The following is a 12,252-nucleotide window of genomic DNA, read 5'->3' as shown; positions in this document are numbered from 1 at the left end:
GAAGAAAAATTGCTTAAGATTGATGAGTTGCCTAGGAACGTTGATAGAATTTCTCTTGATGTTGATTCTTTGAAAATTAGATCTATTCCACCTAAGCATGACATCAATGAGTCTCTCAAAGCCATGAGAATTTCCATTGACGAGTGCAAAGAAAGAACTGCTAGGATGCGTGCTAAGAAAGATTGCTTTGTGAAAGCGTGCTCTTCTAGTTTTCATGATAATAAAGATGAAGATCTAAAAGTGATTGATGTGTCTCCTATTAAATCTTTGTTTTGCAATATGAATCTTGATAATGATGGGACTGAAGATGAGCCACCTTTACCTAGAAGGCGTTCCAAAAATTCAGAGTTTTTAGATCTTGATGCAAAAATTGGTAAAAGTGGGATTGAAGAGGTAAAAACTTTAGATATCAATGAACCTACTATTTTGGATTTCAAGGAATTTACTTATGATAATTGCTCTTTGATAGATTTTATTTCCTTGTTGCAATCCGTGCTAAATTCTCCTCGTGCTTATAGTCAAAATAAAGCTTTTACTAAACATATCGTTGATGCTTTGATGCAATCTTATGAAGAAAAACTTGAGTTGGAAGTTTCTATCCCTAGAAAACTATATGATGAGTGGGAACCTACAATAAAAATTAAAATTAAAGATCATGAGTGCTATGCTTTGTGTGATTTGGGCGCTAGTGTTTCCATGATTCCAAAAACTTTGTGTGATTTGCTAGGTTTACATGATTTTGATGATTGTTCTTTAAACTTGCACCTTGCGGATTCCAGTATTAAGAAACCTATGGGAAGAATTAATTATGTTCTTATTGTTGCAAATAGGAACTATGTTCCCATAGATTTCATTGTTCTTGATATAGATTGCAATCCTTCATGTCCTATTATTCTTGGTAGACCTTTCCTTAGAACGATTGGTGCAATTATTGATATGAAGGAAGGGAATATTAGAGTCCAATTTCCGTTAAGGTAAGGCATGGAACACTTCCCTAGAAAGAAAATTAAATTACCATATTAATCTATTATGAGAGCCACTTATGGATTGCCTACCAAAGATGGCAATACCTAGATCTATCCTTGCTTTTATGCCTAGCTAGGGGCGTTAAACGATAGCGCTTGTTGGGAGGCAACCCAATTTTATTTTTATTCCTTGCTTTTTGCTCCTGTTTAGTAATAAATAATTTATCTAGCCTCTGTTTTGGTTGTGTTTTTTGTGTTTAATTAGTGTTTGTGCCAAGTAGAACCGTTGGGAAGACTTGGGGGAAGTCTTTTTGATCTTGCTGTAAAAAACAGAAACTTTAGCGCTCACGAGAATTGCTGCCATTTTTATTTGGAAAGTGATATTTAGTTATTTATTTTTGCATATGATTAATAGATAAATTCCTCACTTCCATCACTTTATTTTAGAATTTTTGGGGTTGCATAAGTTTGCGTTAGCTACATATTACTACAGACTGTTCTGTTTTTGACAGATTCTGTTTTTCGTTTGTTGTTTGCTTATTTTGATGAATCTATGGCTAGTAAAAGTGTTTATAAACCATAGAGAAGTTGTAATAGAGTAGGTTTAACACCAATATAAACAAAGAATGAGTTAATTACAGTACCTTGAAGTGGTGTTTTGTTTTCTTTCGCTAACGGAGCTCATGAGATTTTCTATTTTGAGTTTTGTGTTGTGAAGTTTTCAAGTTTTGGGTAAAGATTTGATGGATTATGGAAAAAGGAGTGGCAAGAGCCTAAGATTGGGTATGCCCATGGAACCCCAAGGTAAAATTCAAGGACACCAAAAAGCCTAAGGTTGGGGATGCCCCGGAAGGCATCTCCTCTTTTGTCTTCGTCTATCGGTAACTTTACTTGGAGCTATATTTTTATTCACCACATGATATGTGTTTTGCTTGGAGCGTCTTGTATGATTTGAGTCTTTGCTATTTAGTTTGACATAATCATCCTTGCTGTACACACCTTTTGAGCGAGAATCACATGAATTGAAATTTATTAGAATACTGTATGTGCTTCACTTATATCTTTTGAGCCATATAGTTTTTGTTGTAGTGCTTCATTTATATCTTTTAGAGCACGTTGGTGGTTTTATTTTATAGAAATAGTTGATCTCTCATGCTTCGCTTATATTATTTTGAGAGTCCTTTAGAACAACAAGGAAATTTTCTTTAATATAAAAACTTTCATAGAAGTGCATGAGAAGTTTGATACTTGATAATTGTTTTGAGATATGGAGATGGTGATATTAGAGTCATACTAGTTGAGTAGTTGTGAATTTGAGAAATACTTTTGTTGAAGTTTGTGATTCCCGTAGCATGCACTTATGGTGAACCGTTATGTGATGAAGTCGGAGCATGCTTTATTTATTGATTGTCTTCCTTATGAGTGACAGTCGGGGACGAGCAATGGTCTTTTCCTACCAATATATCCCCCTAGGAGCATGCGTGTAATACTTTGTTTCGATAACTAATAGATTTTTGCAATAAGTATGTGAGTTCTTTATGACTAATGTTGAGTCCATGTATTATACACACTCTCACCCTTCCACAATTGCTAGCCTCTCTAGTATCACGCAACTTTCGCCGGTACCATAAACCCACCATATACCTTCCTCAAAACAGCCACCATACCTACCTATTATGGCATTTCCTTAGCCATTCCGAGATATATTTCCATGCAAATTTCCACCATTCCGTTATTATGGCACACTTCATCATTGTCATATATCTTGCATGATCATGTAGTTGACATCGTATTTGTGGCAAGGCCACCGTTCATAATTCTTCATACATGTCACTCATGCATAATTGCACATCCCGGTACACCGCCGGAGGCATTCACATAGAGTCATATTTTGTTCTAAGTATCGAGTTGTAATTCTTGAGTTATAAGTAAATAAAGTGTGATGATCATCATTTTTAGAGCATTGTCCCAAGTGTGGAATGGATGATGGAGACCATGATTCCCCCATAAGTCGGGATCAGACTCCGGACAAAAAATAAAAAAAAGAGAAAAGAGGCCAAAAAGAAAAAAAAGGCCCAAATAAAAAAATGAGAGAAAAATAGAGAAGGGACAATGCTACTATCATTTTTCCACACTTGTGCTTCACTTCATGATAGAGAGTCTCCTATGATATCACTTTCATATACTAGTGGGAATTTTTCATTATAGAACTTGGCTTGTATATTCTAATGATGGGCTTCCTCAAAATGCCCTAGGTCTTCATGAGCAAGCGAGTTGGATGCACACCCACTTAGTTTCTTTTGTTGAGCTTTCCTACACTTATAGCTCTAGTGCATCCGTTGCATGGCAATCCCTACTCACTCACATTGACATCTATTGATGGGCATCTCCATAGCCCGTTGATACGCCTAGTTGATGTGAGACTATCTTCTCCTTTTTTCTCTTCTCCACAACCACCATTCTATTCCACATATAGTGTTATATCCATGGCTCATGCTCATATATTGCGTGAAGATTGAAATTTTTTGAGAACACTAAAAGTATGAAACAATTTCTTGGCTTGTCATCGGGGTTGTGCATGATTTAAATATTTTGTGTGGTGAAGATAGAGCATAGCCAGACTATATGATTTTGTAGGGATAACTTTCTTTGGCCATGTTATTTGGAGAAGACATGATTGCTTAGTTAGTATGCTTGAAGTATTATTATTTATATGTCAATATTAAACTTTTATCTTGAATCTTTCGGATCTGAACATTCATGCCACAATAAAGAAAAAATTACATTTAGAAATATGTTAGAAAGCATTCCGCATCAAAAATTCTTCTTTTATCATTTACCTACTCGAGGACGAGCAGGAATTAAGCTTGGGGATGCTTGATACGTCTCCAACGTATCTATAATTTTTTATTGCTCCATGCTATTATATTATATATTTTGGATGTTAATGGGCTTTATTTTACACTTTTATATCATTTTTGGGACTAACCTATTAACCGGAGGCCCAGCCCAAATTGTTGTTTTTTGCCTATTTCAGTGTTTCGCAGAAATGGAATATCAAACAAAGTCCAAACGGAATGAAACCTTTGGGAACGTGATTTTCTCAACAAACGTGATCCAGGAGACTTGGAGTGGGCGTCAAGAAACAACCGAGGAAGCCACGAGGCAGGGGGACGGGCCTACCCCGCTGGGCGTGCCCTCCACCCTTGTGGGCCCCTAGTTGCTCCAGCAACCTACTTCTTCCTCCTATATATATCCACGTACCCCCAAACATCCAGGAGCACCACGAAAACCTAATTCCACTGCTGCAACCTTCTGTACCCGAGAGATCTCAACTTGGGGCCTTTTCCGGAGCTCCACTAGAGGTGGCATTGATCACGGAGGGCCTATACATCAACTCCATGGCCTCTCCGGTGATGTGTGAGTAGTTTACTTCAGACCTACGGGTCCATAGTTATTAGCTAGATGGCTTCTTCTCTCTCTTTGGATCTCAATACAAAGTTGTTCTCGATCTTCTTGGAGATCTATTCGATGTAATCTTCTTTTGCGATGTGTTTGTCGTGATCCGATGAATTGTGGGTTTATGATCAAGTTTATCTATGAACAATATTTGAATCTCCTCTGAATTCTTTTATGTATGATCGGTTTATCTTTGCAAGTCTCTTCAAATTATCAGTTTGGTTTGGCCTACTAGATTGATCTTTCTTGCAATGGGAGAAGTGCTTAGCTTTGGGTTCAATATTGCAGTGTCCTTTCCCAATGACAGCAGGGGCAGCAAGGCACGTAATGAATTTTTGCCATTGAGGATAAAAAGATGGGGTTTATATCATATTGCATGAGTTTATCCCTCTACATCTTGTCATGTTACTTAAAGCATTACTCTGTTCTTATGAACTTAATTTTCTAGATGCATGTTGGATAGCGGTCGATGTGTGGAGTAATAGTAGTAGAAGCAGAATCGTTTTGGTCTACTTGTTGCGGATATGATGCCTATATACATGATCATACTTAGACATTCTCATAACTATGCTCAATTCTATCAATTGCTCGACAGTAATTCATTTACCCACCGTAATACTTATGCTCTTGAGAGAAGCCACTAGTGAAACCTATGGCCCCCGGGTCTATCTTCCATCATATTAATCTTTCAACACTTAGTTATTTCTATTGCCGTTTATTTTACTTTGCATCTTTATTCCTCTTTATCATAAAAATACCAAAAATATTATCTTATCATATCTATCAGATCTCACTCTCGTAAGTGACCGTGAAGGGATTGACAACCCCTTTATCGCGTTGGTTGCGAGGTTCTTGTTTGTTTGTGTAGGTGCGTGGGACTCAAGCGTGATCTCCTACTGGATTAATACCTTGGTTCTAAAAAACTGAGGGAAATACTTGTGCTACTTTACTGCATCATCCTTTCCTCTTCAAGGGAAAACCAACGCAGTGCTCAAGAGGTAGCATAGAGCAGAGTCCTACTCCACTATATGCAAACTAGGGCATATACGTAGGTATTGCAGTTTATTGTACTAGTATTGGGGTAACTCAAGTAAGTTGTCTGGCATCAATATGGCCCTACACTGCTGGGATGTGTCCCCTAAGTCAACCGACATGTAGTTTTCATCATCACCTGTCCACTTCACGCAACACATATTTGCTTCTCCGTCCTCATCTACACATAATCGTCCAATCTTCCATCCCCGCTAGGCGCCTCCCCCCTCTTCCTAAACCCAAGCACTAATAATGGCAGAACCGAGCAGCATCTTCCGAAAGAGTGGCTGGAATTCGCTCCCATGAATGTAATCAAGTTCATTTTTTCGCGTGTAGACAATCTCAGTACAATGCCTCTTGCTCATTGGGGCTGTACCGTTTACTCAAAGCCCTCAGGCCGAAGCTTTTTAAGCTAGCTCCTTGCTTGCTAATGCCTCCTAATCTTCGGAAACAGCGTGTCATGCAGCATAATGATCGTAGGGTGGCGGGCATCAACCCCCTTGACTATGATCTGATCCCTGCCACCCTCAACTACATTAATGGTATGTACTGGGTCTGCATGACCACGTCTTTGATGATGCTCGTCGACGGTCGCGTCAGTTGGATGCTCGTGGTGTTCTACACCCATTGATTGATCCCCCATCCTTCGATTAACACTGCACTGCTTTGGCACCGCGGCCCAGAATACTTGAAATCTTACTGTAGCCACCATGATACCAAGTTTGATTTCCTCAAGGTTGTAATTTGCCAAGTGCTCACAAGATCTGCGAATTATAGAGACTTCAGGCTAATTGCGTTACTCAACCATAGCCTCGCCTACCTGACAGGTCACTGCGGTAAGTGGATAAATCTGCACGTCCATCATAGGATCATACATCCTCCATGGTTCTCTGATGCTAGTGAACACAAGGGCTTCATTTACGATGTGGACTCCTTCTATGGATGGACATATTGCTGGCCTACTCCAGTCATCGCTACAAACGACAGTTATAGCAGTATGTTGTGATATCATGATGGCTTTTTTATATTAATGTCAACATTTAATTAAAAAATATTCATGCTCATAATGTGTTGTTCTTAAGATTGACTACAGTACAAGCCCCTTTTTATTTGACTACAACCTGATATGATGTTGTAGGCCGCCTGGTGTCCTAAACCATCCTAATGCCAGAACCTTTCAAAGAAAAGTGGCATGGCATTTGCAGGAGGTTCCTGGCTCGATCAGACAACGGTGAACGATTGATGATATTTCGCACGTACCAGACATGTTGTTTCGCATAATACAATTACAGTCACTCCAAGGTCTTTGAGCAGGATACCAGCTTCTCTGGGCCTTCAGGAATTTTTTACCGAAGGCTCGTAAGTAGTCTTGGTAAATGCTCTCTGTTCCTCGGACTGAATTATCCGATTAACCAGGAGATAACCGATGGCAAGGATCATGATGGCAACGCGGTTTCATTCATCAGGCAAAACTATGTGTACACAACGTACCATGCGTCTCTCCATGCACCATATCCTGATATGTGCCGCCACGCTCTGCAACCTATGTAGGGCAGAGGGTAGTAATTATCAGACTTCGACCTGCTAGCTGGAGTTCCCCCCGTTAGGCACCCATCTGGTTCAAGCCGTCAGCTAATCTCCACTGCTTAATAAATAGTAACGTCTAACTGAGCCAGTTAGTTCGATGCATACACTTGCTGTAGTAGGATCTTTATTTAGTTCGATGCATACACTTGTTATTTTTTGCTGTCCCTTTTGTAATGATGGCTGCTGTTTGGTTTGGAAGGGAGAGTTGTGGCTTTACTCTTCTGGCCTACTTATTTCTTCTGTTTGCACCACCTGCCGTGGTTGCTGTTGCTACTGTTTTATATGTACAATCAGTAGTATATTTCGTCTGTTGGTTGAACAAATGTATTGTTAGAACGACAAACACAATGTTTTGGAAGTCGTTGCACGGTCTCATCCATTAGTGCCCCATACGTAGCGCATACTATTTTTGGTACGGAACACATTTTCCACTTGTTGCAAACATGCAGCCCTATGATGAAGGCCCAATGGAGGAGCCCATAACAAACTGGAAGGGAGGCTCTCACATGAATCCGGCCCAGGTATATGCCCATGGTCCCCTAAACATAAATAAGTAAGTAAGTAAATAAATAAATAAAGCAAAATGCTCATGCACCAGTTGTTTAAATTTATGAGTTGAAAAGTCAAAATTTGACAGGAGGATATTATTTCCTATGAGAGTGTTGTTATATTCAGTCGATATTATTCTTAGGCAAAGATAGTGACCAATATTTTTTCTCCCACCATTTTCTTCCTGCAACCAGTGGACCCATGCAAATCATATTCGACATCGTAAATAGTCCAGGTCCATTATTATTTTTTGATAGGAATGCCCAACCCAGCCGAACACATTGGCGGCACCACTTTATCCCATGGCTTCTAAATGCGCTCGGATTCACACCTCAAGAAGAAAATTATCTCAAAAAAACCTCAAGAAGAAAATGGTCCTCCGCAGCATTTTACAATAAGTTTTGGCCATATAAAATTAATTCTTATAATCCAGCATAATGAGTTTTTGGGTTTGACTAGTCCAGCCGCCAAAACCAAACATGCGCTGGTGGGAGTGCATGTTCCCGCGTTCTACGACTGGTTGCACTGTCGTGAATGTATCGCCGCAGTGTCGAACCCTGAAATGCTGGGCAGGCCATCCCTTTACTCCCCCCTGACATGCTATTCTTCTCCAGCGAAACCAGGCTACCCCGCACCAGAACCAGTGAACCCTCATACTCCCCTCCGCCTAGGTCCACACTGCCGCATGTTCCCCATCCCCTGTTCATTCCCGTCTGAGGCCTCATCATCGTCCTCTGGCTTGGTGCACTCGCAGCGGCACCACCGTCCAGCCCTGTCAACATAGTGAATAAGGAGAGGACTGTAGTTGTGAGTACGATAGTACGGACCCACCAAGTCCACTCCCGAACACAAGCAAGCACCTCTTTTACTACTGAGATGCACCCCTCGTTTTTTACTCTAATCCACCCTGCTGATATCTGGGACACACATCATTGTCATTGTATAGTCAATTAACGACATAATTGCACAATGTTTTTTTAGGATTGGTTCAGAGGAGCAGGCTATAAACTAGGTTGTGCGGTCTTTGTGGCACGTCTAACAACATGACTAGCCTAGCAGTTTTTTCTTTGGGAAAATAGGTAGCCCACTATTTCTTTTTGAAGAATACCCAAGCTAGGCCTATTTATTTTCTCAAACTCCCTGGGCTGCAAATCTTTCAAGACGGGGAGGGATGCATTCCTGCATGGCCGAAGGGGATGGGCAGTAAATCTTAAAAGTAATATGAAAGGGGTTGCAAATTCCAAAAAAATATAGCAAATGGGCAATTATTTTCATTTTTTTGTTTTTGTTCTTCACTGATATTTTATATTTCATTATATTTTCACATAACATATTACTACTTTATTTCTAAATTTGTTTTAGTATGGCTACTAATTTTTGGACTAAGAATATTTTGTTCCCCAGCAAAAATATGCGAATTTTTAAAATTTTGCTTATTTTTAGGTGAAATTTAATCCTGGCACTCACCAAAAAAATGGGCAGCAATTCTAAAAATGGAAAATGGGCTGCAATAAATTCCATATGAATTAGCAGATGGGCTGTAAATTATAAAAATAATAGCAAATGGGCTGTACACGCCACGGATATCGAGGCTGACTTGTTTACGCAAGGCTTTTTCAGTCAACACATGATTCTAGCAGCAGTGTCTATTGGATGTCCATCCAATAGCTGACGTGCTTCTTCAATCTCTGATCTTCCTGCTACAGCCACCTAAACCAGCGCTGGCGGGACTGCTTGCTCCCTCCTCTTGTGGCCGGCTGTGATACCGCGCAGGCTTCACCGGCCCACCCTACTCCCTCCGCCAGCATGGCCATCCGTCTACCCACCCGCACATCATGTTATTCTCCGGTGACTGCAGCCTCACACCTTAGCCAAACCAGTCAACCGTCATACTCTCCTTAGCGTGGGCATCCACTATTGTGTCTTCGCCTGCTCCGGGTCGTTCCATTCCTAGGCCTCACCGTTGTCCACCGCATTGGTGCTCTAGGCGCAGTGTGTTCAACATTCTACAAATGACAGCCATCGGAATAGGGATGTACGTGGAGAGGCTGACAGTAGGGACCCCCATGGTCCATGGCCGCACACAAGCAAGTACGTCCTTATTACGCGAAAAAAATTATTCCTCCCACTGACATCTAGGGCGCACCAGTCGGAGGCTGACCTGTGGACCTACTAAGTTGACGCGTACGCAGGGCTTTGTCAACTTAGTCAACAAATGATTCTAGCAGTAGTGACCGTTGGATTTTAATCGAACAGTCCTGCTGCTTCTTCAATCCCTGCTCTTCTTGCACTAGCCGCCCAAACCAGAGCCGGCGAGACTGCCTGCTCCTGCCTCCAATGGCCGGCTGTGCCACCGCACGGGCCTCACCGCCCCACCCTACTACCACCGCTGGCCATGACATCCCTCTGCTGACCCAAAACCTGTGTTATTCTGCGGCGATGGCACCCTCACACCGTAGCCGAACCAGTCAACCCTCGTACTCCTCTCCGCGTGCGCATCCACTCCCGCGTCTTCCCCGGCTCCGTGTCGTCCTCTTCCAAGGCCTCGCCGACGTCTACCGCCTTGGTGCTCTAGACACAGCATGGTCAATGGGGTGAAGGAACGACTTCCATCGGAAGAGGACTATACGTGGAGAGGCTGACAGCTGGGGCCACGGCCGCAGCACGGAAGTGCCTCCTTATTAGGCGTAAAATAATTATTCCTCCACCTGACAGCGGGGAACCACCGAAAGGGACTCTGTATTTTGCACAGCTGGGACCTACCAGCTACATCTTCACACGCAAGGAAGTGTGTCCATATTACGAGCAAAAAAATGATTCTCCCAGCTAATCGCTGGGACCCACTATCAATAACTTCGCATGCAAGGAAGTGCCTCTTTATCTCCCTGACAGTCGGGACCCACCTGTTCCAAGTGTACGTAGCATTGCTATTCTGGTCGCAAATGTGTACGTACATACTGGTCGATCGGTCTCTCTACAACGATGAACCGTGGCCGAGCAAGCAGCGGCATATGTAGTAGTAAATCCCCCGACGTAGCACCTCAGGCACACCAGTGAAAACCATGTACACATATGTACAACTAGATGCTAAAAAATACGTCCATGTACGTAAATATGGGCAGGGTCTCGAACGCCTACTCGCGCATATGTAAGACTAGGGACCGTGTACATTGAGAGGCAACAGATGGCAGCAACGGCGTCCTATTCATCAGCAGCCAACCGGCTGAGTTGGAACAGAGAAATAGCATCCTGTTCATCGGGAGGCGACAGACTAGGACGGAATGGGTCATGTTCAACGAGAGCCAACTAGCTTGGACGGAACAGCCGGAACGAGGTCTGGCGTACTGCAAAACGAAGGAAAACAGTCTTCTGTTCGACCACGTACGGTCGAAGCGGGGTCATGTTCATCAGGAAGGGTTTGTCGTACCGCAAAACATAGGGAACATACCTGTGTTCGAGAGCCTATGATCGAAACGGGGTGCTATTGATCGGGAGGGTGTGGCGTACCGCAAAACGAGGAAACATTCTTGTGTTGGTGCACATATGGTTGAAACGGGGTCCTGGCGTACCGCAAAACGGGACTCCATGGGCTACTGTTTATCCACTATCTACTGCATCGCTCCAACCTCCATGGGTACTGTTCATCCACCGTCGACTTCCTCGAGACTCCACCTGCTACCGTGCATCCAACGTCGACTTCGTCCAGCCTCCACCAGCTAGTGTTCACCACGGTGTCCTGTTCATCCAGCCTTCATGCGGCCACCACGTGGCGCCTGGGAGCCGGAAGGGCCTGACAGGCCACGCGCATGACAGGATGGGGCGACGGCCTGGGACCCGTCGCCGCACGCCCTCGTCCCACGCGCGGGGATTTATTGCGGCGTCCGCGGGTTGGTTAGCATTCTCGAGGCAGTTACTGCATGCGTACGTGCGCACTTATTGCGGGGAAGTGGGAGGGGCTAGCGCAAACGATCCGACTTCCCCACATTTTGAATCATGGCCTATATATTGGGCGCGAGGGGGGCGGCAGAGATCATTCACGCTCGCGCTCCCCTGCCTCTTCATCCTCCCTCTGCTTCCGACGGTCACCGCTAGTTGCAATGCCTGTCGTCCCGAGCAGAGCTTTCTTGCCATCTTCTTTTCCCTCTCCTTCTTCTCTTTCGCGCACGGGTTGATGGCGCTGCCGTCAGGGAGGAGGAGCTCTGTGTCGCGACATGTATTTCTTCTTCATGCTCTTTTCTAGTGGGGGGGCGCTAGCGCACCCACTGGGTGTAGCCCCTGAGATTCGGGCCAACTACGTAGCAGTTGGGTCGAATCTTAAAACAGTACTTTGTCGCTGAGTTTTTTCTTCTGCAGCCGAGGTGCTGTCTTGGAGGACCCGACTGATTTGGGCCGGTTTTTGCTATGACCGGCTCATCGCAGACGTCGGCCAGCTCGGGGCCGAGGTGGAGACGGCGAAGGCGGAGGCGACGGTAGCCTGGCGGGTGCTTGACAAAGCTAGCCGGCTGCGGGAGCAACTGGCGGGTGACAAGATTCGCCTCGAGGCCGAGGTGGAGCGCCTCAAGGCGGAGGCCGCCAAGGTCGTGGAGGCGCAGCAGGCCCTTGCCAAGGCGGACTAGCAACACGGTAAGCTGGCCGACGACAAGGGGTAGCTCTAGGCTGA

The sequence above is a fragment of the Triticum urartu genome, chromosome 4 (assembly GCF_003073215.2).
Source record: "Triticum urartu cultivar G1812 chromosome 4, Tu2.1, whole genome shotgun sequence".
Taxonomy (NCBI): Eukaryota; Viridiplantae; Streptophyta; class Magnoliopsida; order Poales; family Poaceae; genus Triticum; species Triticum urartu.
Note: the sequence above shows the minus strand (reverse complement) of the source record.